The sequence below is a fragment of the Callorhinchus milii genome, unplaced genomic scaffold (assembly GCF_018977255.1).
Source record: "Callorhinchus milii isolate IMCB2004 unplaced genomic scaffold, IMCB_Cmil_1.0 Scaffold6, whole genome shotgun sequence".
Classification (NCBI taxonomy): domain Eukaryota; kingdom Metazoa; phylum Chordata; class Chondrichthyes; order Chimaeriformes; family Callorhinchidae; genus Callorhinchus; species Callorhinchus milii.
The window spans coordinates 7,220,270-7,246,507 of NW_024704747.1; the positions used below are offsets into that span (position 1 = coordinate 7,220,270).

The 26,238-nt window shown below is 40.6% G+C and overlaps 1 long non-coding RNA gene across 1 annotated transcript in view; it reads right to left on the reverse strand.

The window, feature by feature from the left end:
• Positions 1 to 9,654: 9,654 nt before the first annotated feature.
• LOC121849410 overlaps positions 9,655 to 26,238 on the reverse strand; it is a 41,204-nt gene continuing 24,620 nt past the window's right edge. The window contains exon 3 of the long non-coding RNA XR_006085215.1: positions 9,655 to 9,747. This is a non-coding gene — a long non-coding RNA (uncharacterized LOC121849410). The remainder of the gene's footprint in view (positions 9,748 to 26,238) is intronic.

The window sequence follows — 26,238 nt, forward strand, 5'->3', positions numbered from 1 at the left end:
TACCCTCCGTTCTTCTGGCTCCGGTCTGCTCCACATCCCCCGCCCCAACCGCCCTACCATCCGGGCTCTGGAACTCCATCCCCCAGTGCCTTCGCCGCTTCCTCCCTTTCCTCCTTCAAGGCCGGTCTCAAGATCTTTCTCTTTGACTGTGCCTTCAGCTCCCCTCTCGACTCTCTACCCCCTCCTTGCTCCCTCTCTTCCCTCCCCTCACCCTGACCATTTCCCCCCTGTTCGGGTCCTGACCCAACTGTACAGCACCTTGGGACGTCCTCCCGACGTGAAAGGTGCTCTATCAAACCTTGGGCAAGTTTCCTTACTCCACACGCCTAATAATAATCCCTCCAAAAACCAAAATCAATAATAAATTGGTCATTTTCAATCCACGACTGTTTGTGGGACATTGCTGTGCGCAATTGGCTGCCGCGTTCGCCCACAAATATACAGTCAATTCACTTTACAGTATATTCTGTGAAGCGCTTTGGGACGTCCTCCCGACGTGAAAAGCGCTATATCAAATGCAAGGATTATTATTATTATCAATGGAATCTTGTTGTTGTTGTAGTTGGAATAATAATAATAATTCGCCCACAAAATACACAGTCACTTCACTTTACAGCATATCCTGTGATGCGCTTTGAGGCATCTCAATGACGTGATAAGGTACTGAATCAACTACAAGGATTATTATTATTATAATCAAATAATAATTGTTGCATTTGATACAGCAACATTCACAGAGTGTTTCACAGGATTTTCTGTTAAAATGTGTATATTGTAGCCAAAAGAACAAGGGAGAATAAATAAATACCTATTGACTGTTTCTAACCGAATGCATCAATGATCTCATAATTATTACATTGAGCCTTGTAATTTTTATCCAAACATAACATAGATCTTTGAAGGATTTTTGCAGAAAAAATGGCAGTACATATCTTCTCAAAATGAACACCGGAACTATCTCCAACAGAAAAAACATTAGTCTCTCTAATATATTTATCCCGGTCTGCTGAATGAATGGACTTTGCACAGAATTCTGTAAGGGTCGATTAAACCTTTCGATAGCAGGTAGAGATCAACGATACTGCATCAGTCAGATTACTTCCTACCACATTTGCAATGAATTGCCGCCAAAGAATTAATCAATCCGGGTCTGACTGTATGGATTCTTTTAAAACATTATTGTATCAGATAATCATTGGTCTTTGGGTAACAAGTTCATATATAATGAATCTGGAGCTTTATTTATAGGCAGTAACAGAATTATTATCCACACTCAGTTTCTGATAAACTATTATAATGTAACTTTTCCCATCAACATCAATCGTCTAACAATTACCATCTAATGAGCAATTAATTACTTTAATTTTCAAATGTTCCACTTTTGACAATTGGAGATGAGCTTTCTATATAACTTCTGTTTTTCAGTTTGGGTTTTGGACAAGAAAGACTAAAAGATTACAGCAATGATCACATTAAAGTGAAACTAAAAAAATCATTATTAGCAAAGAAGCATATTAAATAAAGATACATGTTTTTTTGAATTAAATCTAAACTGCCTATAGCAGAGCTCTAGACAAATAACCAAGTAAAACAAAGTTTGCAAAGTGTTTCAGGTAGAAGACTGGAGAAAGGATTCAGTGATGTATAATGTATTGAATTGAAAACAGTGCAGAATTTTAAGGAAACCATGGTGGGTGAAGGTAGTGATCTTGCCTTCTCTTCTCGATACGGGTAATAACAACAACAATAACAACTTGCATTTATCTAGCAACCTTCACACGGGGTATCGTCCTGGAGTACTTCGCCAAATGTGAGCCAAAAAAGATTAGCAGCTCTGTACAACCTCATGTAAGTGAAACCCACAAAGATTTACAAATAATGTACAATATGGAAACAGGCCACTTGGCCGAATCCCTCTGTGCTGGTGTTTATACTCCACACAGGTCTTTACCCATTCCTTACTCCTTCTCATAGCCTCTCATAGTCCCCTGGTTATGGACATGTTGTACATTGCTTTGTATGACTCTCCATATTATGCTATAAACTATGCTGTTTTTTACAAAGAAATGTAATAATTGGAAATAATATTTGTAATAATTGTCATAATCCCTTGACTTGTTATCAATAATAGTATCACTTAAAATTCTGACAATATTACTTATCCATAAATTATTATTGAACATGACGTAAATCAATTATTAATTCCTTATCACCTAGAAAAAAAGATTGTTAAAAAAAAGTCTATTAATAATACATGTAAATATGCTTATTTCGTAGTTCCAGTGACAATGTTTCCAAATCTACCTCCTCAGTCTCTGTCACTGGAAGACAAGCCGTCAGAAAATCAAAAAGTCATCATCATTATTTTGGAGGAGAAGGCGACAATGGGAGTTGAAATCTGGGAAATGGACTGACCTGATAACAGGAAGCCATTTATTAGAGCCTCTACAGCTTGGTTTTATCCAATCATAATGTAACCTAATAATAATAAACCTCATAATATAATTTGGGTGGATCAGTTGTCAACTAGTTATCTTCCCAGTCAGACATCAGCAGATGTTTGTGTAGCTCTGAATGCAACGGCTCCAACTCCAATCAGACTTTTCCAGGTAATTGTGCAGGTATTCCGACAGGATTCAATTACCAGCATCTGTTTCTACCGAGGCTGATGTGAACCATCCTCCAGGTGTTGAGTCTCCATAAAGCTCACAGTTCTCTTCACTTTTTCATCCCCTAGTTTTATTCCCAGCTCTTGTTCATTACCACTTTAGAGACGGAAGAAAAACATGTTGGGTATTGCCAGCATATAATCTCTTATGTGTAACTCTACTCGTTCCCTGTATTTTCTATTGTAAGTGGTGCTCTCCTGAATTCTGAGTCCTGCCTCACATAGTAACATAAGTAACCATTTCAGGTAAGATTCAGCCATTGACTCATCCATCTAAGCAATCCAAGTTCCCAAATATTTCCTTATAATAATAATAATAATAATAATAATCCTTGCATTTGATATAGCGCTTTTCACGTCGGGAGGACGTCCCAAAGCGCTTCACAGAACACACTGTAAAGTGAATTGACTGTATATTTGTGGGCGAACGCGGCAGCCAATTGCGCACAGCAATGTCCCACAAACAGTCGTAGATTGAAAATGACCAATTTATTATTGTTTTTGTTTTGGAGGGATTATTATTAGGCTCTGTGTGGAGTAAGGAAACTTGCCCAAGGTTTCGCCCTCTGCCGGGAATTGAACTCAGGTCTCTCACTTGCAAAGCGAGTGCTCTAACCACTGAGCTACAGGACTCAACATCTCATTTGATGAATGGCATCTCCAGTAATACAGCACTCCATTGAAGAACCAGCCCACACAATGAGCTTGAAGTCCCTACATGGGGTTTGAACCCAAAATCTGACTCAGAGATCAGAGCACCACCAATTAACTCAGATTTACACCTTTTCAGTACTATAATGAGAAAAATGTATCATGATGAAGCCAGATACAGACACTGTTTTTTTGTAATAGAATGTGTGGACTGCAATTCCAGAATTCACAGTAAAAGGATACAGGGTTAACCCGATGCGGGTCACGGAGACATACAGACCAGCTTGCCTTCTAAATTAATTAAATTAAATTAATATGCGTTATCCTCTAGACATCGAATTACCCAGAATCCATTTAATTTGCAAACTCTTGCCTAGTTTTTTTTTTAAACCATTTACGAACGCTGGACAGATTATATATTACTAACTTTTACTAAAACAGCTTCTCCTGGACTTCCTAGTTGATTTTATTGTCTTTAATTTGTAGCTGTGACCCCTGGTTCATGAGTATTTTGATTGATACATTCATGTGAAGATGCCTTGGCTGGCGTCAATCAAAGCATATCAACTGTTGCAGTTTTAAACATTTCACATGCATTGCATAATCCTTATAATTATAATTAATGATAATAATAATAATAATCCTTGCATTTTATATAGCGCGCTTCACGTCTTCTAGACGTCTCAAAGGGCTTCACAGAATATAGTGTAAAGTGAAATTACAGTATATTTGTGGGCGAAACACAGCAGCCAATGGCACACAGCAGTGTCCCATAAACAGTTGTGGATTGAGTGACCAAATTTTTATTTTATTTTATTTTTTTCTTGAGAGTTTATTCTCAGGCATGCGGAGCAAGGAAACTTGCCCAAGGTCTCGCCCGCCCGGGAATCGAACCCAGATGCTCTCGCTTGCGAGGCGAGTGCTCTAACCACTGAGCTACAGAACTCTACATGTTCTGTTATACCTTTACAAGACCCGCTATGTTAAAAATTACCATTCTAGCGAGCCTGCCATTTTAAATTATTTCATTTCCTTTTTCCTTTATAATAACCGACTAATGCCTAGTTCATATTGGGCTTTTTGTGACAATCAGTCACAGTATAAATCCCAATTGTCAAGAGACTCACACTGGAGTTCAGCTTGAGGCAGTCCTTCACACAAATGTCGATTCATGCCACTGCAGTCCAAATTAAACTTACAGACACCATTTTCATCATTGCTAAATACATTTAATAACATTAGATGGGCCTTTAATAACATTAAAAAAATAATGCTGGCTTGTGGAGCTCTACCTTTACACTTAGTAACACAGAGCTCTCCTCAACTGCTGGCGGCAGCAATTGGGACCTGAAAATATATTAAACTTGCCTTCTCTAAATGATTCTGTTTCTGGCAGCATTGTTACATTACTAACTGTAGCAGCAGTATCAGTAATCATTTACTGCTGTGTTATATCCACATCTGAGAGTGCAGAGCTCAATGTAAAAGTGCCCTTGCAGCCTAAAACACTGTTTTTGATTCCTATTAAGTTGGTGGTGAAACTATTGATGGTCCACAAAATTACCCCTAAAATAAGGTTTATGGTCTGAAAGTGGAATTATTGGGCTTGTGGAACAAATTAGCACCCTTTAAACTGTCGCTTAACTAAGATCATTCAAAGGTCAAACAAGATGTACAGTAGTCTCTGTTTTCCGTCTACCTGATAAATGAGCACATTTCTGAAACTGCAAATGCTACAATACTTCAGTGTCGACACATAGTAATGTAAACCGTCATCCAACTGTTTCCAATTATACAGTAAATCAGGCTAATTCATTCACCATGTTCTATCCTGCTTTTTATATCTGTGTCTTGAACACATCATGTTCTTATCAGGAACCCACACAACTGTAACTCACCTCTTTTTGAAAAACATAACAGGGAACATTGACATGTTTAACACAAGTCTTACTATTGCGCTTGATTAATCTCAAGAAGAGAAATTAAATGAAAATGAGAGGAGGTCATAGAATTATTGATTGCGGTTGATTCTCTGATCATAGCTAAACATACAGACTAACAGAGAATATAATGTTCTCTCCCTCTAAATTCTGTCAAATTACAGATGAGCAGAAAATCACTCTAATTATATTTTGGAGGATTACTCTTGCCACAAAATTAAGTACACATTGAGAACATCTTCATCCGTAAAGAGAGGGGAATCTGCCACACAAATATACATGGTACCTATTACAAATCTGGTCACAAGAGTGTTCAGAGCTTAATGCTCGGAGACAGAAAGCATTAAAGTATTAAGCAATATGAAGAAAACCAGAATAACAATAACCCAAGCGTACATTTACGTAAACACCTTTCAGATTAAAAAAAACACCAGGGAAAGCCTTATGCAGTTCTGGATCACTTTGCTTATTTCGGTTTACCACTTGACTATGACACCTGAATGACAACATCAAGCATAAAAATACTTGCATGCATTGTAATGTACCAGTAAACAGGTTACTTCTAAAAAATTCAGAACTCCCTGCAGCAAGTCTATAAATCATAAGTTGACATTCTGACATGTGTGCTGAACTCCAAGGTTAGCAATTAACCGGGCACAAGATGCTTTCATAATAAATAAACAGAAAGTGCAAAAGGTTCACAGTGAATGCTTTCCTTCATCTGGCACTCAGAAATGGATTTTTCATACCAGATCAGGTATTGACAACGGCTCCAGGAAAGGGAAGGTTACCATAAGCAATTGACTACAAATTCATAAATAATATAATGGTTTGGGCTGTTCAATGATGCAGCCTAGCATAGAACAGGTTAGAAGACTTATTTTATGCAGAGGAGTTTTATAGTGTGGCTTTACATGTGGCTGTTGAAATTGAGTGCCCAGCAGTATTTGAAAGGGAATTAAATACATACAGTATTTCAGAAAAAATACTAAACAGTTTGAGGAAAGAGCAGGGATAAAAGCAGAGAGTAGGGAGCTAGCAAAAGCACATAAGCAATGGACTGAATAGTCTCCCTGTGCACTGTAAACTTCCTACATACTACACATAGTAATTTAATTTACATTATTTCCTCTTTGTTTATTTATGTAATTTATTTTTCTTTCGCAATTAACATTCATTGTGGACAATGTGGAAGTTAATTTGTATGATCACCAGTGACTGATAATGTTTGAAGAGAGCAGTTTTCATTTTTGTTTGAAAGCCACTTTGTGCGATTACTTTTAGGGGTGAACTTGCTGAGAATGATAATTTATCATCCACTTAACCCCACATTTGCAATAGCTTTTCAGAATGCTTCAGCTCCGCTCCTGAATTTGATAGTGAATCTATGCAAAAAGGCCAGAAAATTAATATACACGGAAGATATTGTATGATGAATATAAAGGAGCAACTCTGACAAAATCAGCAAACTTTTATTTGAAGAGTTAGGAGTTGAAACACACATGATTTTCATAAATTATCAGTAATCCAATCGTATGTGATTTACACTTCTTCTACATCTCGGTATGCTTGCTATAAAATACACAATTTGTATATAAAATAGTCACTGCACTCTACATCCTGGCTTGGGTGCAAACCTTGGACTGTCCAACCCCTTCGGATTTCTTCCCGACATGAAAGGCGCTACATAAATGTTAATTTGTTGTTGTTGAATCACTGTGAAACTCTTCAAAACATTATACCATGTGAAAGGTGTTATATCAAATGCAAGGATTAATATCATCTAAGTGGATATTTAATTACATAGATGGGGGAGTTGCAAACACATTTTTGTAAAGATATTCAATTCAGCAAATAGCAATTATTGAGATCTAAAACAGGGAATTTGGCTTGAAAGCAGGATATTTCTAAATTAATGGTCAGTACAATAACAAGTCAGTATGGAAAACAGATTTTTTTTCTCTCAACAATACAGTATTCTTTTAGTTACTGTTGTTATTATTTGGTCAGGATGATTACAATGAGTGGTGATCATAGTTACAGGAAAACAAAAAGGGAGATTAAGACAATAAATGGAATATTTACGAAGCTTCTAAGGAGAAAATTGGGGGTTGACCATTGGACTGAACAGAAGAATATACAAAAATAGATTGAAATGAAAGAGATTGAGAAGCAAAGAGAGAACTGGAAAGGGATCTGGCACCAAATGTGAACCATGACAAACCATGGTCCAGGTAGTCAAAGAAGATGGTAAAATCCTCAAGTCCCCAAAGTGGATTGAAAAAGAGAATGAACAAGTGGTAGTGAATCTATCAAACAACTATTTCTGGGAGATTTGTTCATCCTGTCACTGCTCAGTACAACAACAACAACAAGATTTCATTTATAGAGCGCCTTTCACGTCGGGAGGACGTCCCAAGGCGCTGGACAGTTGGGTCAGGACCCGAGCATTGGGGGGGAAAATGGTCAGGGTGAGAGGAGGGAAGGGAGGGAGCGAGGAGGGGGGAAATGGTCAGGGTGAGGGGAGGGAAGGGAGGGAGCGAGGAGGGGGGAAATGGTCAGGGTGAGGGGAGGGAAGAGAGGGAGCGAGGAGGGGGGAAATGGTCAGGGTGAGGGGAGGGAAGGGAGGGAGCGAGGAGGGGGTAAATGGTCAGGGTGAGGGGAGGGAAGGGAGGGAGCGAGGAGAGGGTAGAGAGTCGAGAGGGGAGCTGAAGGCTCGGTCAAAGAGAAAGATCTTGAGACCGGCCTTGAAGGAGGAAAGGGAGGAGGCGGCGAAGGCACTGGGGGATAGAGTTCCAGAGCCTGGGGGCTGAGAGGCTGAAGGCCCGACCACCGATGGTAGGGCGGGTGGGGTGGGGGATGTAGAGTAGACCGGAGCCAGAGGAACGGAGGGTACGGGCAGGTAGGTAGGGGGATAGTAGGTCAGAGAGGTAGGAGGGAGCGAGGCCGTGAATGGCCTTGTAGGTGAGGATGAGGATCTTGAATTGAGTAGTTAAAGAAAGGATGTTAAAAATGAATTGTCATACAGCTCATTTTTAAAAGTGTCTGGATTCCCTTCTTCCCGAGCATCGCATCACGTTTCTGTTCCAATTCATCACAAATTCATTGAAAAATCAGAGATCTACATTTGTATTTCATTTTCCTCTCCTCTGTCGTGTGTTGGACACAGTTAAGGGAAGTAAACAGGTTACCTGCACTCCTAGTTGGCTCCTGCCAACAATGTACTTGCAATGGCAGCAGTACAGAGATGTGAAAGCAAGTGATTTTGATTTTCCTTTTAATTTTCCTTGGACCTGCCTTGCTGTATTCATTGTCTTATTCCTGCTCTTCAACGTCTGATAACATGTTTGAAAAGAGATAACAAGGTGAGGTGCAGTATTTACATTAATATTCAAAAAAATATAGTCTGGTGATTTTTATTAAAAATTCAATGTCTGGATGCAGTAGTTTGCTGCAGTCATCACACGGTTAATTTCACAACCTGGCTTGAGTTCCCAAGCATAATTGCTACAGGAAATGTAATAGGATTCTGAGGGGCAAGAACTTCTTCACTGTGGCCACCCACGCAGGAAGGTGAGAGCATACCCTGTTTTTTGTACAAATGGTGTGAAACTGAAGGTTTTGGCACAGTAAAAAGAACAGCGGTGGATTGTACTAATTTATCTTGTAATGTGATTCCAAAGTTCATTTTGAGCAGTGGGTGTATTCGAATTTATCAGAGCAAGCATTTTGCCCAATTAGTGTTGTTCTACACATGATTCCTTTGACAAGCAATATAACATATCTGGAGAAGAAATACACTCAAAATAATGACTGATGCTAGTTAGAATCAAATAATTGTAGAATGTTAATGAAAATCGAGAATCTATTTGCTAAGGTACTTTTGAAAAGCTTATGATGTTACTGCTGTTTTTCTCTTATCTATTGGTAATATTGCAGAGAATAATATATTTGTGCATCCCCAAGAAAGAGCATTATTACAATTTTACAATATTGTACAAAGTTGATTAGAAATACAGGAATCTGGTTTAATTAGAATAGGTAGAAATATGTATTTACTGTTTTTTCTTAATGTGATAAACATAATTCACATCATCCACAAATCGAATCTCTTCTGATTCAAGATTAGCTCTTATTTAAACATATAATCCTTGCATTTGCATTCGATATTTCAGGATGGCAGGACGTCTGAATTCACAGGATTTATTGTAAAGTGTAGTGATCGAGTATTTGTACGCAAATGTAGCAGCTAGTTTTTGTGTTACAGTGTCGCACGAAGAGCCATGAAGTGGCTTTTATGCATATTTAAGGACAGAGACCAGACACAGATGATTTCTTTGCGCCAAATTCAACCATTTACATTGCCAATGTCTTTTATATTTAATTTCTATAGCATTCTTCTTCTTCTTCTTCTTCACCTTCATAAGGCTCTCGAGAGAGCAGCCAGTGACCCTCTTCTGCTAATCCTTTCTGAGTCATCCCAGCCTGCTATAAGGAAGTGTAGAACAATAACAACAAATTACATTTGTTTTGCACCTTTCATGTCAGGAGGATGTCCCAAGGCGCTGGACAGTCAGGGATCCGCACCCAAGCTAGTGGTTGGGATCAGGAAGGGTGGAGCGGGTGGAAGGGAGGGGAAGGAGGGTGACTGAAGGCACGGTCGAAGAGGAGGATCTTGAAACTGGTTTTCAAGGCGGCAAGGGAGGGGGGGGCGCAAGGCAGAGGGACTGTGGGATGGAGTTCTAGGGGATAGAGGCAGAGCAGCCAGAGGTAACAAACTGTTGGAGCTGTGGTAGATGTTCTGGGACGCTACCCCACATGAAGGGCGCTATAAAAATAGCAAGTTGTTGTTGTTGTAGATAGCAATTGACCACACATCCACTTGCCACCATGATGCCAGCAGAACATGGAGGGAGGGAAAGGGAACATGGAGCATGGAGGGAGGGAAAGGAACTGGAAATGTAGAGAGAAACATTTAGACTTTCTGTAATATGATTATTACAACAGTAAAATGTTGGTCAGACTGGAATTATGTAGAGGGACTTTATTTTTTTACTTAGAGACCTCAAATAGACCGCATTTGCATCAGATAAACTTAAAATGACTCGACTTAAGCTCTCCGAGACACTGCCCCATATGAAGGATGCTGCATAAATGCAAGTTGTTATTCTATTTCCTACTAATTGGGGGTTTCAACTTAGCTGGTGCTTGTACTCATCATTTAAATACTCAGGTAGACCTTGCAACCCCCTACCTCTGCAACCTTCTAGCCCCCTACCACCCAACTGCTCCCTCCACTCAGCTGGCGGGCGGGCCTTCTGCCACTCTGTTCTCATCCTCTGGAACTCCTTTTCAATATCTATATGCTCCCTCTTGGTGACATCATCCGCAGACATGGTGTCAATTTCCACGTGTGCAGATGACATCCAACTCTACCTCTCTGCCTCCATTCTCGACTCCAGGACCACTGCTGTGCTGACAGAATGTCTGTCAGACGTGAAGTCCTGAATGAGAGCTAATTTTTTACAGTTGAACATCAACAAGACCGAGGCTCTCCTGATTGGCTCCTGTCAGCAACTCCTCAGCTCATGAGCTGACAGCATCACCATCCATGGTTGCACACTCCACCTTACTAACCCAGTCCAGAACCTTGGAGTCTTGTTTGACCCTCAACTATCCTTTCTACCCCAAATCCGTGCCATGTCCCACACTGCATTCCGCCACCTCCTCAACATCAGCCAGTTCCGCCACTGTCTCACACCACAGGCCACCGAGACCCTCATACACGCATTCATAACATCCAGGATCAACTACACAAACTCCCTGCTTGTCGGCCTCCTCAACTCCTCCCTCCATAGGCTGCACATCATCCAGAACTGTGCAGCCCATGTCCTCTCCCGCACCAGGCTCCGAGATCCTATCACCCCCATCCTCGCCCGACTCCACTGGCTTCCCATCACACAGAAGATACAGTCCAAGATCCTGGTCTTCACCTTCACTGCTTTCCATGGCCTTGCTCCCCCTACCTCTGGGATCCTCTAACCCCCTTCCAACCTACCCACTCCCTCCGCTCAGTGGGCTCCGGCCTGCTTCACATTCCCGCCTTGCCCACCCCTCCATTGGCAGGCAATTGTCTGGCACTCGAACCCCACCCTCTGGAACTCCATCCTACATTCCGTACGCCTTGCCCCCTCCCTTGCCTCCTTCAAGACCCATCTCAAGACCCTCCTCTACAACCGTGCCTTCGATCACCTCCTTTCCCTCTCTATCATCCACCCTCCCCAATCCCCAGCTTGGGTCCGAAACACCAATTGGCCAGCGCCTTGGGACGTCATTCTCATGTGAAAGGCACTATACAAATGTAATTTTGTTGTTGTAAATGTTAAACTGCAAGCTCTTTAGTTATAATTTAATGACTAGCTGCCATGACATCTCAATGTATTCAGTTCTGACATAAATGGGATAGACATATTGCAATTAAATGCAGTTATACCAAAGTTTGTGAATTTGTCCCAGAATTACAGTTCAGTAATATATCATAACTGTACCATTAGTGACATCTGTTCCACAGGTTCACGAATACAGGTTCCTGGGGAGACAGTTGAAGCAGAAAATGTTGATTCTTTCAAACACAGATTAGATAGTTCTCTTTTAGGAAATAACATTATGGGATATAGTACATAGGTAGTTTGGGACATATGTACATACGACCGCCAGGAAGGTGGAAGGTGAACTAGATGGGCCTTAGTCTTTTCTCGTCTGGCATTTCTTATGTTCTCATCTATGTATTGAGGTGTTTAAGAGTATTTTAATTAAAATTGATGATTGCTGACGCTACCCCAAGCTTGCTCTGATTTTGATTTAATTTTTTTATTCTAAAATGAATAAAAGGAACTTGCTACACTTCAGAAATTTCTAGGCAATAAATACAGCACTGCAGCATTTGTTTCCAAGTTTAAAACAATGTATTCTACATCATTTCCTTTTTGCTTACTTACAAATACTCAGTCATTACACTTTACAATAATCTGTGAAGCACTTTGAGATATTAGTTGACGAGATACGGTGTTATACCAAATGCAAAGATTATTTATTATTATTTATAGAGATTTATGTAGGTCTTTAAATATCGAAATGTTAAATGCTATTTCACTGTAGGAAATACAAAATGCAGGCTGCAATAGGTAAGTTAACCAGCTCCTATTTCCCTGTGGATCACGACAAAAGTTCTTAAAATCAGCTGGCATACTGTAGAAAGTCCACTAAAAATCTTAATCACGAACGTAATGATGTAACAAAGTGAAGAGCTTTGGGTTTATTTTGTGCCCAACAATTTTAACCATTTGAGGAATAGAATGGTATAGAATATGAGAAAGTAACTGGGATTGTCACTCAGTCCACACCACCTATGAAATATAAATCATATTTTTGCCATATTCAAACTGGTTACATCAACACTGTCTACCAAACCAGATCTATCTACATCAGTAACTGTCCACAAAACAGTCAACTTTACTACCTATAAATTGCTCTTAAATAGAGTCTGTAAAGTTCTAGCGACAGTGATTTCAAATCTATGCAGTTTAAGAATTTTTTTGAATGAAAAGAAAACAACAACAAAATTACATTTGTCTAGCGCCTTTCATGTTGGGAGGACGTCCCAAGGCGCTGGATAGTCAGAGTTTCAGACTAGCACTGGGGGTCGGGAGCGGGGAGGGTGGAGGGCAGGGGGGAAGCAGGGTGACCGAAGGCACGGTCGAAGAGGAGGGTCTCGAGATGGGTCTTCAAGGAGGCAAAGGAGGATGCAAGGCATAGGGACTGCAGGATGGAGTTCCAGAGAGTGGGGGCAGAGTGGCAGAAGGCCCGCCTGCCCGCCTGCCAATGGTGGGGCGAGCAAGGCAGGGGACCTGAAGCAGACCAGAGCCCTCTGATCCAGGGAGAGAGCAGGATGGTAAGCGGTTACGAGGTCACAGTGGTAGGTAGGTAGCAAGAACATGGAGGGCTTTGAAGATGAGAACCAGGATCTTGAACTGTATCCTCTGCATGATGGGAAACCAGTGGAGTCGGTCGAGATGGGGGTTGTAGGGTCACGGAGCCTGGTGCAGGAGAGGACACGGGCTGCAGAGTTCTGGATTATCTGGAGCCTATGGAGGGAGGAGTTGGGGAGGCCGACAAGCAGAGAGTTTGCATAGTCAAGCCTCAATGTAATGAAAGCGAGTATGAGGGTCTCGGCGTCCTGCAGTGTGAGACAATAGCGGAGCCGGGCGATGTTGTGGAAGTGTGGGAGGGCAGAGCGGGTCATGGCGCGGATGTGGGGTAGAAAGGATAAAACAAGTGTCATTACACTTTATTGTACTTGCCAAATGTTGTGTGTGCAACAAAATGTTCTCCAATTAATATAATTCAATCACACAGCAAAGTACAAAGAATGAACGTTAGTCATGAGCACCAGTTTTCCACTGTCCCACACTAGTTTCTGATCAGGTAAGAAAGTAAAATGCGAGTCTACGCTTCCTCTTTCTCTCAATCAGAGTTGTGGAGTCCTGTAGCTCCGGGGTTAGACCAAAACATTGGGCAAGTTTCCTTACTCCACACACCTCTGTTTACTTAGCAGAAAGTAGGAACTTAGTTCTTAGCCGATTGGGGGATCGCTTTTCTGTGGATAATAATCCCTTAAAAAAAATTTGGTCACTCAATCCACGACTGTTTGTGGGACACTATTGTGTGCACAATTGGCTGCCGCGTTTCGCCAACAAAATATACAGTCAATTCACTTTACAATATAATCTGTGAAGCACTTTGAGACGTCTCAATGACATGATAAGGCGCTATAGCAAATGCAAAGATTATTATTATTAAAATTATTATAATAAGGCAATGTTGCTGTTGTGGTCACACAGCCTGATAAAGTGATGAGAGGCAAAACAACCGATGTGAGCAGTTTACTAACGGGTATAATTTGAAGTTGTCTTCAATGAACATAGGAAAGAATGCCAAAACTGAAAAATATTTCACTTCTGAAATACATACAATGGGGTTTCTTTGTAATTGTAATAGTTTTGCAATATTGTTAAAGGGGAAATGTAGGTTACGGGTCATGTGGCTTCGTTGTACTTACAGTCTCCAGAAAGATGGATTGCACAATATACCAATATAGCATTAAGCTCTTTGAGATGTCCTCCTAATGTGAAAGCTGCTACATAAATGCAAATTGTATTGTATTGTACTTGCCCATTCCACTCATCACACTATACATCTAAGTTGTGTTGATTTAGGTCCACTACTGATAAGCTGTCAACATTGCTGTACGCTGCTCCGCAGGTGCATCACTTTGCAGCACTGCCAGCAGATCTAACAGTTGGCGTGGGAACATCTTGCTTTTCTTCCAGCTCATCTGGTGCAAATGAAATCCAGAACTGGGCATCAGCAGTGATACTTTGGTGCCATAGACCATCAATTGGGATTTTTTCTGTTGCCAAGAACCTGTGCTGTTGATGAAAACTGCCAGCTGGTGACTTTGAGCCTGTATAAAATATGATTTGTTTTTGTTTCCCCACCCGCTTGAAACTGACGGGAGACAGATGCTTGTTTTAGATATACAGTCTATTTTGCATTTGCTTCACTTGTGCTAAGTTTATACTTTGTTTTTCAAGGCCAGACAAGTGCAGTATAAACTGGGTTTGTGCAATTTAATCTCAAAGCTAATCATGATGGAGCCCGTGTGACTGAGACTACACTGAGATTAAGGGGCATGTGGGATTTCACATTACCAAGATCTAGCGGAAAGATTGTTATTTGTAGTGATCAGTGTTTGACAGAGCCTCCCCTTCTCTCATTTTAGTACAACTCAGCCAATTCTAATTTACTTTATCGCTTTAATCAGACTGGTACTAAAATGCCCAGTTTAAACGCCAATTACATCGTTACACTTTTTCTTTGAAGTCTGATAGCAACTTCAAACTTCTGACTTGAGGCTGAAATAGTACAGAAGTAGTTTAGAGAAATACAGAAAAAGTTTGGGGATTGTCAGGTGGCACAATACTTTACCTATGTGATTCAATTGACATTGCCTTCATTACACTGGGATTTAAACTGCAATAATAATAATAATAATAATAATACCCCATCACACCCACCCTCGCCTGCTCCACTGGCTCTTCATCCCTCAGAGGATCAAGTTCAAAATTCTCGTCCTCAACTTGAAGGCCCTCCATTGACTTGCCTCTGACTACCTCTCCGACCTATTTACCACTTATCAATCTGTCTGCTCCCTCCGCTCAGCAGGCTCCGACCTGCTCGCTCGGCGGTCGGGTCTTCAGCCTCTCTGCCCACACCCTCTGGAACTCCATCCCACATTCCCTTTGCCTCACTCCCTCCCTTGCCTCCTTCAAGGCACGTTTCAAGACCTTCCTCTTCAACCATGCCTTCGCCCAACCTTTGACCCTCCCTACCTTCCAGCCTCCCCAATCTCAACCGTCACCCCTTCCACCCCCACTCAGGTCCTAATTGCTGACTGTTTAGCACCTTGGGATGTCCTCCCGACACGAAAGGCGCTTTACAAATATAATTTGGTATTTGAACTTGCATTTGATATAGCGGCTTATTGCCGGCCTTCCCGGCACCTCCCTCCACAAGCTGCAGGTCATTCAGAACTCTGCAGCTCGTGTACTGTCCCGCACCAGGCTTCGCGACCACATCACTCCCACCCTCGCTCGCCTCCACTGGCTTCCCATCCCCCAGAGGATCGAATTCAAGATCCTTATCCTCACCTATAAGGCCATTCACGGCCTTGCTCCCTCCTACCTCTCCGACCTACTATCCCCCTACCTACCTGCCCGTACCCTCCGTTCCTCTGGCTCCCGTCTGCTCCACATCCCCCGACCCAACCTCCCTACCATCGGTGGCCGGGCCTTCAGCCTCTCAGCCCCCAGGCTCTGGAACTCTATCCCCCAGTGCCTTCGCCGCCTCCTCCCTTTCCTCCTTCAAGGCCGGTCTCAAGACCTTTCTCTTTGACCGTGCCTTCAGCTCCCCTCTCGACTCTCTACCCCCTCCTCGCTCCCTCCGTTCCCTCCCCTCACCCTGACCATTTCCCCCTTGCTCGGGTCCTGACCCAACTGTACAGCGCCTTGGGACGTCCTCCCGACGTGAAAGGCGTTCTATAAATGGAATCTTGTTGTTGTTGTTGTTGTTATCGTGTCTTCGAGATGTCTCAAAGCACTTCATAGAATATATTGTAATTGACTATATTTTGTGGGAGAAACATGGCAGCCAACTGCACCCAGCAAGTGCTCTAACCATTATTCTGCAGGACTCCACAGTATAATCAGTGATCCTACAGTCACCAGTGATCCTATGGAGAACAAATCGTGTAAGCTTCTCTTCATTTAATTTTTCAACATTTAACATGCTTGCAATTTTGTTGTAGTTAATGATAATATTAACAATCAACGTATTTGATAAAATACGTTGTAATAATAATATTAATCCTTGCATTTGGTATGGCGTTTTGCACGTCTTCTAGATGTCAAAAAGCGCTTCACAGAATATACTGCAAAGTGAATTGACTGTATATTTGTGGGTGAAACCCGGCAGCCAATTGCGCACAGCAGTGTCCCACAATCAGTCGGGGATTGAAGTGACCAATTTATTGTTTGTTTTTTTTCTTGAGGGATTATTAACAGGCGTGTGGAATAAGGAAACTTACCCAAGGTTTCACCCTGCTGGGAATCGAACCCAGGTCTCTCACTTGCGAGGCGAGTGCTTTAACCACCGAGCTACAGGACTCCACCTTATCATGTTATTGAGACGTCTCAAAGCCCTTCACAGAATATACTGTAAAGTGAATCGACTGTATATTTTGTGGGTGAAAGTTATTGGTACAATTACTTTCAGGTTGGATAGAAATGTAAAACAGGTTTTCTGGTTGACTTTATCCCAAGTTTTCTCTGCAGGAAATTTTATTCGATTTTCTTTTGCCAACTAAATGATTTATTATTTAAGAAAGTATAACTTAATTGCTTCAATACTTTGTGTGATTTCACTTATGGCGGTGTATAGGGAAATGAGCAATGGTTTAAGAAAAATACAGGGAAACCTTATGCAGACCTCAGAAAAACTAATGTGAATATTTTTTCTCCATTTTAGTTGATGTTATCCCTAAATATTTTGTTACAGGAATAGATCTGCATCATTGTAAACTTGTATCAAAGAATTTTGAGATAACTTTGATATATGAATAATGTAATTCATTCACAACTGGTTAGGTTATTTCCTGCTATTGAACTCATTGTTCCAGGTAAAGTCATTCTTCATGTAAGTAAAACCCATTTTATATACAGCAAGTGTTCTTTTTGGGGCAAGTTTATTTCCACGTTCCCTTACAAAATATAAGCGTTCTACAGAAAATCCTATCAAGCCCTTTGAGACATCCTCCTGACGCGAAAGGCTCTATATTGAACGTAAAGATTATTATTTTTAAAAGTAAGCCCAGATATCTCATTTGTTATTACAGGTACATCCATCTCTAGAGCATAAATGCAGATGTGGTTGAATGATAACATCACTGCAATGAATTTTAAGGCTATTATTTCCAGAGATAAGCAAGCTCATTTGTGATTTACTGGAGTTGTAAAGTATGATAAAGATATTTTGCAACCAAAATCACAAAAACTTTGCTGAAACATATGTACAGAACTACAGTCTTTTAAGCGTGAGTCAATATATTCCTCATTATGTAAAATCTGATATCAACGAACTAACGTCACGCAAGCAAGAGCCGTCTGAAGCAATTTTACACTGCTGCTATGAATTGCATGTTGCTTAGTTATTACTCCATTTTGTGCATTCCATGGATATTTCTCCTAAAGATCTACAGTAGATACCTTCTATCTCACTAGGTGTCCCAGTACAGGTCATTACTGCTGGTGAATGATCAATTTTATTTGGGGGATGGTTGGAGAGGGTAAGAGGGCACTGGACGAAAATCCTTCCACTTTTCAAATAGTGCCATGAGATCTTTAATGCCTACTTAAACAGGCAGATGGGTTCTCAGGTTACACAATACAATACAACATTGCATTTGTAAAGCGCCTTTCATGTCAGGAGGACATCCCAAGGCCCTGAACAGTCAGGGATTAGGACCTGAGCGGGCGGTGGAGGTGGGGAGTTAGTGGGGTGAGGATCAGGAGTGGTGAAAGGCAGAAAGCGTAGGAGGGTGGCCGAAGGCATCGTCGAAGAGGAGGATCTTGAGGTATGCATTGAGGGAGGGAAGAGAGGGAGCGAGGCGAAGAGAATGCGGGATGGGGTTCCAGAAGGTGGTGGCAGAGAGGTTGAGGCCCAACCGCCGATTGTGGGGCACGCTGGGCAGGGGATATAGAGCAGGTTGGAGCTACGACAATAAGTCACACCCTCAGCACTGCATTGGAGTACCAGCCTAGACAATCTGAGTTCAAATTCCTAATGTGGAGTTTGAACCCATCCACAGCACTTCTGACTCAGAGGTGAGAGGGCTGTCAGCTGAGGCAAGCTGATCTCCCTCCGATGAGAAATGTGATACCAAGTGATACCATGTGATACCGAGAAATCATATGTTGTGGCAATTTTGGGCAAGCACTTGAAAATTTAGTAATGGCACACAATTTCTTGAAAATGACACAAACCTTGTTCTCCTATGTCAGTTTAATTATTACCTAATTTATCAGCTCCTATGCCTTTTACGATAGTGCAAAGGTAATGGAAATCCTTAACTCTTTCTCTAAAAAGGCTGTGGATGCCGGATCTATTCACATTTTCAAGACTGAGGTGGATAGATTTTTGTTAGGTAAGAGTTTCAAGGGCTATGGGGCAAAGGTAGGTAATTGGAGTTGAAGTACCGATCAGCCATGATCTAATGGAATGACGGAACAGGCTCAAGGGGCTGAATGCCCTACTCCTGTTCCTATGAGTATGTTAGATTACCTCCATCTCTCAGTGTCCTTTGTTTTTCTCCTCGCCTTGATTGAAGGAAAGTCAGCCAGACATCTATACAATCAATGTCCCCAAATTTGAAACTTGGGAAAAGGAATCAGAATTCATTCATTCCCATGAGATAGGTGTGTTCAGAAGTTGGCTGCCAAAAATAATTCTGTTTGGTATTTTGTGTAGTTATCAGGAAATTAACTGATTTCAGATAAGTAATAATTGAGTACTGGACGTTTAAAGTTTACAATAATACCAGCCTTTCCCAAGAGATGGGAGATGCCATTTTTGTCACATTTTCTGACTTGTTCCAATATGACCCACTGAGTTGATAATTAAGCAACTTGCCTTAAAATGGAGAGGTACTGTGAATTGGAAAGTCTGGGTGCTTAAACAATCATGCAGTTGGCTCATCAGAATAGGTTTCATAACCTACTGTTTTTAACTCAAACTGTTAACTCAGTTATCTGTATCATTGGGCACAATAAAAAAAACTGCCTTCAAACAAAAACTATTTTTCTCAATTGACTAATATCCATTTAAGATTTTATATTATAATATATTGCATTTATATAGTGCCTTTCACATCAGGAGGACATCTTAAAGTGACTGTGTTAAAGAAGAAAACCCTCTTTCCACTTTCCCATTCCCTGCTCTTTCAGCTCACACTGCGTGATAGGGAAGGCAACCTTAATGGTCCGTAGTACCTTTCCCTGTTTTCCCAGCTGGTAAGAATATAATACTGTATAAATCATTGTTTCAAAAATGCTGTTATGGGGTAAATTATTGATTCTCTGAAACCCCATAGGCTTTGCTTTAAAATTGAAACAACAAATTACATTTGTATAGCGCCTTTCACATCGGGAGGAAGTCCCAAAGTGCTGGACAGTCAGGGTTTTTTGAACCCGAGCAGGGGGTTGGGATTAGGGCGTGGAGGGCAGGGACGGTAGGGGTAGGAGGGTGGCTGAAGGCATGGTTGAAGAGGAGGGTCTTGAGACGTGCCTTGAAGAAGCCTGCTGAGAGTAGGGAGTGGACAGGACAGGTGGAGTTACGGGTCACAGAGGTAGGAAGGAGCAAGCATTTAGAGGGCTTTGAAGGCAAATAGAAACAAATATTATGTTTATTTGCAGTGACATCAGTAAATGAGTGTAACATGAAATGAATTGTCATATTCTTCTAATATGACACTCTTGTCTTGGAAGGTGTGCAATAAACAAAATAACACACATCATCTTGGCTTAACCCAGAATGTTTGATCAATGTTTTTTTTTAAAAACAAGCATTCGTAAATCTTTCCTTTATAGATCTTAAAAAGTTACAGAGAGCGACTGCTTTATTTTGAGGCATGTATGATTACCTTCTGATTTTAAGAAACAGTATGTTGCCGGAACACCCTGTAAATGTATCATTAGAAGGGCAGCAGAGATTAGAAAGTTACCCGGTTAGCTGGGTGTAACTAACATGATTAATTGCAGCTTTCATTCAATTAAATGAAGGATTAATTTCTGTACTTAATTGATCCCTGAGGCATAAGGTAAAACCATGGAGCAGATAGAAGCAGTTGGCTTTTTCCACCTTATAATATTTTCTCTGAAAAAAACATTGCAGCAATTACCTGGAAATCATAAGAGTTTTCAAATCATTGCCCAAAGACAGCTGTGGAACTGTGTGAACTACCAAGTATGGGTGACACCCTGGGTAAGAAATCGCAGCTAATCGGAATTTAATAAGAGTGCTTGAAATGGATCACTATCAAATTTTGTTTGGTTTGTACTGATTTTCTCAAAGAGAGAAAGAGCAGGGAAGTGCATTTGAGACATACGGTACGTACAATCGTTGTTGAGCTGAAGCCAACTGGAAATTGTATTACCCATGGACTCTCTGAGTGAGTTTTAACAAAGAGATATCCTGATCCACTGGAACTAAAAGCCAGGTTTTCACCATTACGCCAAATGCCCAACTCACCCACCTGATGGTTTACTCGGATTATTATACAAAGGCATGAAACAACAACTTGCATTTATATAGCGCCTTTCACTCGGGGTAGCGTCCAGAGCGATTACCTGGAAATATAATGCTTTAGGGGATGCAGTATGTGATATGTGAGAATTATTACAAAGGCAGAAACTGTAAGTAAAATGTTCCCTTAAATACCTTAATGATAGATTTGGGACTGAACATTTTCCTCTCTCCCCCCTCCAAACCCCTGCACTTTTAGAGTATAGTTTCTCAGTCCACAGTCTTTGCTGTATTAGTCATTATTATGGATTGATTGACAAATCAGTATGTGGTGTATGTGAGGTCTTTAAAATTTGTGATATTGATACATCAAGAGTAACACTCCTGAATTTTTATTTTCATTTTTATTTCAAAATTGAAAAGGTCTCATCTGTGATTGGATGGAATGATCCTTTTAGGTTAGGATATTATAAAAGATTGATGGAATCATAGTATTTTCATTTGAACCCTTATTAAGGCAGTTGGGTTTCAATATTGCCATAAAATCTATGGCAACTGAAAGCTTTGATCTGCTGCTTGAGTGCTTCCAGAATTCATTCGCTGCCTTTTCGCGCATGGTGTAATTGTGTCACTGCCATCACACATGCTGATCTAAAGATGTATTTGAAAGGATTTAACTTCCCAGCTCATTTAGTGTAATTGATTAGGAGAGCAGGGGACTGGGGTAGATTCTGAATATACACCACATTTCCTGGTGTGATCTCTTGTGTTTACTGCCCATATGGAATCGCTATAATTTGTGATAAAGAGAAGCTAAGTTTAGTACAGGTGGGTTAAGGTACCAATCGTGTGCATCTGACAAATTACAGTTCAGCATTTTAACAAGTAGGAAATGGAACACTAGACAAGAGCATTCATCCAGTTGTATTGATCGGAAATTTATATGTTGCACGGTTAGCATTTAATGCAATCTCCAATATGGCCTGAAACCCTTTACTTTTGATGTGACAGGAAAAGAGAGGTTACGAATCAGTTGCTCTTTGTAAACAAGCCCAGGACATTTGACCAGCAAGTTCATTTGCTTTGTGTGCTGGAGCGTGACCAGTGTGGAAGACTCAAAGGAAATCATTTGAGATATACCTTGCAATCCAACAACTTGTAATCATTACACCTTCCCTGATGTGAATAATGGTATTCACGCCTTTTCTACAAGTGTGCAATAACATTTGAGATTGCAAGCAAAAATCATTGTGAACTCTGAAACAGGAGTGTTTTTAAGAACTACTATAAATCCCTGGCCACTATAGTTGAGAATGGCTCAATGGTTCCATAATCCGAGCGTAAAATCCTAATGTTCCATGCCCTTCACTTCTCTGAACCAGAAGCCTATAGTTTTGATCTATGCATAAACACGTTGATAAATTAGCTCCACTTTAAACTGTACCATTAACCACCTGAGTCTGCAGTGCAATTATCCACCTTGCTGTTCCTCCAGATCAACAAAAAGGTATTTGATAGTAATCATTGCAGTTCTTTAATTCCTGAACAATTAAAATTCAATGCATCAAATCGATAATTAAAAGAGATATTTCTCTATTTAATATGAGATGAGCAGCTACTTGTGAACCAATGTGAAACTTTCATTTTTCCCCGCCGTTGGTACCAGTCATTCTTGAGCTCTAAGTCTAATTGCCAATTTAGGAACTTTTTTTCTTTTGACTGCACTAACTACCAGCTCACTGGATTTTCCAACCCTTCCCTCCACAAGCTGCAGATTATTCAGAATTCTGCAGCTCATGTCCTCTCCTGCACCAGGCTCCGCGAACCAAACACCCCTGTTCTTGCCCAGCTTCACTGGCTCCCCAATCCTCAGAGAATCGAGTACAAAACCCTTGTTCGTACTTTCAAAGCCCTCCATGGTCTTGCTCCCCCCCGACCTCTCTGACCTCATACCCCCATATCAACCTGTCCACTCCCTCCACTCAACAGACACCCACCTGCTCCAGGTACCCCACACTTCCTGCCCCACTATTGGCGGTCAGGCATTCAGCATCTCTGCCCCCAAACTCTGGAACTCTAACCCACAATCCCTTCACCTCACCCCCACTCTTGCCTCCTTCAAGTCTTATCTGAAGACCTTCCTCTTCGACCGTGTCTTTGGCCACCCTCCCACCCCATCCCCCCTGCCCTCCACTCCTCCTGACCCTAATTCCCAGCTTGGGTCCAAAAACCCCAGACTGTGCTCCCTGGGACGTCTTTCTGATGTAAAGGATGCTATACAAGTGTAATTTGTTGTTGTTGTCCCACATCTGTTGGATTGAAGCTGCTTTAGATGTAGAAGGCTTCCATCTTATCACTCCAGGTTACATACTAAGAGCATGCAATTTTAGTTTTTTGGTGACCCACATTGGAAACCTCCAATAAACTGAATCCATTGCATATAGTCTAACAGAAATATGGAAATATTTTCTATTAATTTCAGTTAATTAGAAAATAATCAAATATATCCAGTGTTACCAATACTGAGAAATACCTGCTGCAGAGAAGAAAACAGTTCAGCAAGCAATCTGGAATATGTATAGGCAGCACATAATTCATTGATTTACAAATCACTTTGCAAGACTGAGTTACTGATGTTTATTAGACGGGATGAATTGAGCTAGTCTATCAAATTTGGTGAAAAAAATTCACCCGCCAGGATGTTCAAACTCAAGTAGTATTATACTTGTGGTTATGTTATTTCTTCACTGAATTTGCCAGCAATTGTATTTTATTAGTTTTTGCAGGTGCTTGCTATACCACAGATAAATATCTTATCACTCCTTTGAGATGTTTCAAAGTGCTTCACAGAATATCCTGTGAAGTGAATTATTTTCTTATGTTCTTATTATTTAGGAAATAACATTATGGAATATCGTACATGGATAGTTCGGGACATACGTGCATCCGATTGGCAGGAAGGTGGAACGCAAACTAGATGGACCTTGATCTTTTTTCGCCTAGCATTTCTTATGCTCTTATGTTCTTAATTGACTGTATATTTTGTGGGCAAAACACGGCAGCGAATTGCACATAGCAGTGTCCCATAAATAGTCATGGATTGATTGACCAAATTACTATTGTTATTTTAATTTTTTTGAAGGGATTATTACCTCCGGAAAAACAATTTGCTAATCGACTAACAACAACATAACTAATTCATGCCTGGAACATATTACTGCGAAGGGTGGTTGAGGCCAGCACATTGGATTCAGTCAGAAGTTTGTCAGCTCAAGCCCCATGTCGAGACTTAGAACTCATATAGAAGATTGTCTAAGGCCATATCATGGTATATCCTTGAAGTCCTAATTTAAGATTTTTAACGTCAATTTCTAAGAGTGAGATTATGTCCTCAACACCTGCTGAATTGCAACTTCTAAACGGCCAATCCATTAAAATGGCATCAATGTTCAAAGCATTAAATGAATAATATAATAATCATCCTTCAATTTGTCATGGTGCCTTTCACATCCGGAGAATGTCTCGAAGAGCTTCACAGGATTTAGTGTAGCATGTAGTGATCGTATTTTGCAGTCATATTAATGATGCACCATAACCTTCTGTTGCGGACTGTTATAATATCAATAATACACTTGAAGCCTGTAAAAGAACTGCAAGGTCCACTACCAAAAAGTAAGTTTCATTTTATTCTCGGTGCAAACCATATTTTAGTATTTTAAGTTAGATCCTAATTGAATAATTTAATGAGTGTGAATATTTTTGCATTAGCATCTTTCTGCCTTGGGGAAGTGGACCCTGATTTTTTCAAACTTCGCTAAAACCACTGGATTAAGGGAACATTATAAATTTATTTTAAAATAAAAGCAGGGATTCATGCAATTCCCAAATAGAATAAAATCATCAAAAACCTATTGTTACATTAGACAATGTATTAATATTTCCTTACCCCCCCCACCCCATTCCCTGGCATTGTACACTACAAAGGATAGCAGGGTAAAAATAAGCGAACATTTGTGAACCATCTGATTTGAGATTTTGTATCATTAAATGCAGTAGAGGTACAGCAGACAAAGTTTAGCCCTATAGTCCTACAGGGCTGTAGGCATTCAGAGGCAGAAAAGTTGTTGAAAGGGTTGGAATTAAATGGGCAGATCTTGGTGACGATATATCATTGCTTGCCAATGGAAGATCAGTCCAAGTTTAAGGCCAGTTGTTCAGCTGTGGCTTCAATTTAGACTGTTGACAAGTTACAAAATAGCTGAGCTAGAAAGATAACTGCAGATCAAGCCAGTACGACTTTCACATTGTATGATGTGCAACTGCAGCTCTTTTCCATGGTGTAATTGATTTAGTTTTCTGATCTTTCCTTGCATTATGTTATTCAGTAACTAGCTACCTGGACTGTTTTTATTGCTAATAAGTTCCTAGAACTTTCCATGAAAGAATATGATCGACCAGATAAATGAACCCAACTCGAGCTTTGGCTATAAGATTATAGCCATGCTTTCAAATAGAATGTGCTCTATGTAAGAATTTTGGAGGGCCATGTTTATACGTGGGAGCAATTGGATAGACTACTGTATGAAGGATATACTGTAATTATATCCATATTTCTTGATGGAATATACATTGCTGCTTTTCAAAAAATATTTTGAAAAAAATAAATGGATATATTGAACCATTTCATATCAGCAGATATAGAACGTATCAATTTATACCGTAATCGGTTATCCTTCTTCAAACCTGCTCTCGCGATATACTTAGGATATTGTATTTAGCTATTTCAGCAGCAGTCTGACATTTGATTGCTCAAGATGATTTAGTGATGATCAACTGGTTTAAATTGAGTAAAAGAGTTTATTCAAGAGTTTGTATGAATGCGCAATGTGAATTCTAGCATTACTGGGGCAGTTGGGTTTTAGTAGGACTGGACTATTGGGAACTGTGGGGAGTTTGCTTAGAATCTAGGAGTAACACCTGTCCCAACATCACATTTTGGATTATGCATCTTAACTACTAAAGAAAAAATAACGGTCTAAACAGTCATCACTGAAATATAACTCA